Below are 5,102 nucleotides of genomic sequence, written 5' to 3'. Positions count from 1 at the left end.
TCTCAAAAAAAAAAAAGAAACCAAGGCCCAGCACAGAGTTAAATGTTTTGTCCAAGGTCAAAGAGTTAGCAGGAGGTCTAGAGGAGAATACAGGCTTCCTTATCCAAACTCCAGCTTTTCCGCCCAAGCAGGGCATGCCCTGGGGCCAACCCCTCCAGGAAGCCTGGGTAGTCTCCTTCCCTGCATTTCCCCAGGGGCTGCTGCCTCAAGGTGACTCAGAAGGAAGCTGTTGTCTCTAGTTCCTCCTCACCAATCCAGCTGATCTTAGGATCAGGAAAAATATAAGCTAATTGTCCGGTGGTTAATTAACTCCACCCAACTAATGATCTCAACTTGCCGCGGATACCCAGCCAGCAGAAATGCAGTTAACTGCCGGAGGGATGCCCGGAAGACCCGCGGAGCCAACTTCCGGCCGCAGAGGCTGCCGGGCCAGAGTGAGCCTGCGCAGTGTCCGGGGCCACTTGGGGCACTGCCGGTGGAAGCGTTGGTAGTCAATACCAGGGACCTAAGTCCGGGCGGGGCGCGGCCCTTCGGCGCCCCAGACCCCTGCCGCCGCGCCTGTGCCGGGCCACGCCCAAAATATCAGGAACAGCTTGTCAGTCCTCCTAGTGGGAAGAGAAGAGGCCTAGCGGCCGAGCCCAGGCGCCTCCGGTCCCCAACTGCTCGTTGGCCTGTGTCTGTCGCCCCACGGTGGCCGCGTGAGGGACTGGAGCCCGGCTTTCTTCTCCCGTTGGCCTCTTTCCTCTTCCTGGCTTTGCGTGTCCCGACCACTAAAAGCCCCAAACATGACGAAGTAAAATGAGCACCGTCAAAAACCGCATCTGAGGACAGTGCTGGATTCGCTAGAGCGCATGGTTAAATTTTCAGACATTTTGCAAGCTGGATGTTAAATACATTTTTTGACGTCTTTGTTAAAAAAATTTATAAGCCTACAATTAAATACATTATATATATATAAAGGTAGAGGCTGGCGCGGTGGCTCACGCCTGCAATCCTAGCACTTTGGGAAGCCGAGGCTGGTGGATCACCTGAGGTCAGGAATTCAAGACCAACCTGGGCAACATGATGAAACCCCATCTCCACTAAAAATACAAAAATTAGCTGGGCGTGGTGGTGGGTGCCTCTCCCAGCTACTTGGGAGGCTGAGGCAGGAGAATCGCTTGAACTGGGAGGTGGAGGTTGCAGTGATCCGAGATCAAGCCACTGCTCTCCAGCTTGGGAGACAGAGCAAGACTTAGTGTAAAAAAAATTATAAATAAATGAAGGAAGAAATCACTCAAAATCTATCACTGGCTAATTCTTCTGCTGTTTTACTACTATCTGTGTTCTCGGAGTGTATCTGTATGGTGGGAATACTATATAACAGTGTGCTATTGCACATTTCTCTCCAACTTTGCGTTCAATGACGTCATATGGGAGACTTGAAATCGGCTATGGTGGGAATAGCAAACTGTAGAAATCAGGGCTTTTTTTTTTTTTCTTCCCAGAAAGTCAGTTGTTAAACATTCAGCAGCATACCACTGCCGTCAGACAATAGCCAACGTGGAGAGACAGAACAAGGTCCGTGTCTTTTTGGGGTCAGCATAGGAACATAATCATTTGCCGTTTTATTAAGACTCAGCACAGAAACTGACACATGGTGCTCCCTGAGTGTTTGAGGAAGAGCAGGAGAGAGGAAATTGTGTGCTTCACTGGGCCCTCAATTTACTTAAGATCAGTTTGCCTAACCTTGACCCTCACCAGGACTCTCACCTCAACCTTTTCTCTCCAATTATCATAACAGCCCTTGGTGCACCACATGCAAGGCCTGAATGCTAACAATTGAAAGCATTTCAAAAGCGAAAGTCAGGGAAGGATTTTGAGTTGGAGGTGATATAATCAACTTTGCTTTAGGATTAGAATCAGGCATCTGTGTGTGGAACAGGTTGAGAAGAGGAACAACCAGCAGCAGACAGACCAAGACTTTGTTCCACACTGAATGTGTGTTGGGCCTGTATAGAGAGGGATGGGCTGCAGGGGTGAGCGTAAGTCACGATCCATGGCCCCAAGAGCTCAGTCTTCTGAGGCAGGAGATAGTAAGTAGACAATCACTATGACTGTGATGCACACACTGGGGGAGAAGGCAGGTTGAAGTCCCAGAGAGCAACTCATTCTGCCTGAAGGAGGCAAGGAAGCAGTGAACCAATCCAGGACTCGTAGGGCTTCCAGTCAGAGGGACACTGTCAAGAAAGGGAAGACAGGGGATGACAGCCTGTGAGAACTGCCTAGGCAAAACCTGGAAAGGAAAAACCACAGGAGACCGACAGGAGATGAAGCTGGAAAAGGTTAGAGTTTCTCACTGCACAGTAAGTGTTTTTGAGACGGGGTCTCGGTCTGTCGCCCAGGCTGGAGTGCAGTGGTGTGATTTCAGCTCACTGCAACCTCAGCCTCCTAAGTTCAAGTGCTTCTCCTGCCTCAGCCTCCTGAGTAGTTGGGACTACAGGTGCATGCCACCACGCCCAGCTAATTTTCTGTATTTTTAGTAGAGACAGAGTTTTACTGTGTTAGGATGATCTCAATCTCCTGACCTCGTGATCCATCCGCCTCGGCCTCCCAAAGTGTTGGGATTACAGGCGTGAGCCACCGCGCCTGGCAGGGGAGGTTCTTTACTCTTCTCCAAGCTTGACCTCTGCGCCTCCAGTGACACCCAGCTCTTTAGCTGTGTCTCCTGCCCTGTCCCTGCGATCTAGCCAAGAAGGAAGCCTGATTCTCCAGTGTGGCCGAAGGCTGGTGGCTCTATACCTGGCCCACGATGCCCTTTATCCCCAGAGCTCCATTCAAGCATGTCTGTCTGTCTATCCTTTTCTCTCTTTTCTCTCTCACCATTTTGTAAAATTTGCCCAACTTTAGCATATAGCCGGATGCTCTGACTCACAGTGAATCCCTGAGATTTATTATATTTTTTTTCTGACACAGAGCCTCGCTCTGTCACCCAGGCTGCAGTGCAGTGGGATGATCTCAGCTCACTGCACTCTCCGCCTCCCGGGTTCACGCCATTCTCCTGCCTCAGGCTTCCGAGTAGCTGGGACTACAGGCACCCACCACCACGCCTGGCTGATTATATTTTTAGTAGAGACGGGGTTTCACAGTGTTAGCCAGGATGGTCTCGATCTCCTGACCTCGTGATCTGCCCGCCTCGGCCTCCCAAAGTGCTGGAATTACAGGCATGAGCCACCGCACCCAGCCGAGATTTTTTTTGAGGCAGGATATCACTATATTACCTACCCTGAAGTGCAAGTGGTTATTCACAGGCGTGACCACAGCATGCCACAGCCTTGAACTCCAGGGTTCAAGCCATTCTCTTGCCTCAGCCTCCCGAGTAGCTGGGAACACAGGCTCATACCACTGAGCCTGGCTACCTAGAATTTTTATTTTAACAATCTGTAGGTCAAACCTGAAAAACCGCCTCTAAATAACTTATAATTTTGATATATTTCTGTTTCGATCCTTTTGCTGTTTGCATTTTGTTTCTGTATTCCAGGGTTATAAGCATATTCTACTTTTCCCAATATGTTTATAGTTTGAGGTTTTAAGAACATTTTTATGAACAATATAAAGATATACTATTTTCCAAATATGTTAACTAATTTTTTCAGCGATGTTTATTGAATCAATCATCTTTTCATTTCCCAATGATTTAAAGTGACATCAACATAAGATACATCTGTATATATCTGTTAGGGTAAAATTCATTTGTGTAATTGAGGAAGCAGAACCCTCATGGAGTGACATAAAATAATTGCAGCCGGGCACAGTGGCTCACACTTGTAATCACAGCACTTTGGGAGGCCAAGGTGGGTGGATACTTTGAGATCAGGAGTTCCAGACCAGCCTGGCCAACATAGTGAAAACCCGTCGCTTCTAAAAATACAGAAATTAGCTGGCGTGGTAGCATATGCCTGTAATCCCAGCTACTCAGGAGACAGAGGCAGGAGCATTGCTTGAAACCAGGAGGTACAGGTCGCAGTGACTGCGCCACTGAACTCCAGCCTGGATGACAGAGCAAGACTCTGCTTCAAAAAAAAAAAAAGAAGAATTAGGCCAGGCACAGTGGCTCACACCTGTAATCCCAGCAATTTGGGAGGCGGAGGCAGGAGGATCACTTGAACCTGGGAGATAGAGCCTGCAGTGAGCCGTGATTGCAACACTGAACTCCAACCTGGATAATGGAGTGAGGCCCTGTCTCCAAAATAAATAAAATTAAAATTAAATTAAATTAAATTAAATTAATAAAGTAAGGATTGGATTTTCTGTGACTGTGGGAGCAAGCCCAGGGAGCTGCCTCCAGTTGACTTCTACACCTACATTGGCTAAAGCTGGTTGTAGCAAGGAGCGCTGATAGAAAAAAATTCTGTGTGAAGCAGGGAGTGTGAGAAGATGGAACTGTATCCGTCTCTCACTGCCTCCAGCCTCAATGTCAAACAGAATAAGCTGCTGCCCACCACCTCAACTCTGCACACATGCCTAGCTCAGGACTCTGAGTAGCCAATGGAGGAGACACGGTGGGAGCTGAGGGAGCCCAGGGCCTGGCTACTGCCCAAAGTGTGGAGCACAGTGAGCTACGATGGGGACTCATCCCCACTCCCCATGCTGACCCCAGAGCTGCACGGCTGCTGCATCAATTAAACCTTCTAATCTTTGCACAAACTTTTGTTAAGGCCAGTCATCATAACATGGAAGGGAATTCTGAAAAGATATTCCAGGCCAATTCTCATCAAAACCAAGCTGGGCCCAGGTGCAGTGGCTCATATTATTTTATAAATAATAAAAAAGTATCAAAAATTTGTTGGCTGGGCACAGTGGCTCACACCTGTAATCCCAGCACTTTGGGAGGCCGAGGCGGGTGGATCACGAGGTCAGGAGATCGAGACCATCCTGGCCAACACGGTGAAACCTTGTCTCTACTAAAAATACAAAAAATTAGCCGGGTATGTGGCAGCGCCTGTAGTCCCAGCTACTCGGGAGGCTGAGGCAGGACAATGGTGTGAACCCAGGAGGCAGAGCTTGCAGTGAGCTGAGATCGCGCCACTGCACTCCAGCCTGGGCAACAGAGTGAGACTCCT

Source organism: Rhinopithecus bieti, unplaced genomic scaffold (genome assembly GCF_001698545.2).
Source record: "Rhinopithecus bieti isolate Rb0 unplaced genomic scaffold, ASM169854v2 scaffold_72735, whole genome shotgun sequence".
Lineage (NCBI taxonomy): Eukaryota > Metazoa > Chordata > Mammalia > Primates > Cercopithecidae > Rhinopithecus > Rhinopithecus bieti.
The sequence above is the reverse complement of the archived record's forward strand: the minus strand, read 5'-3'. Positions refer to the sequence as shown.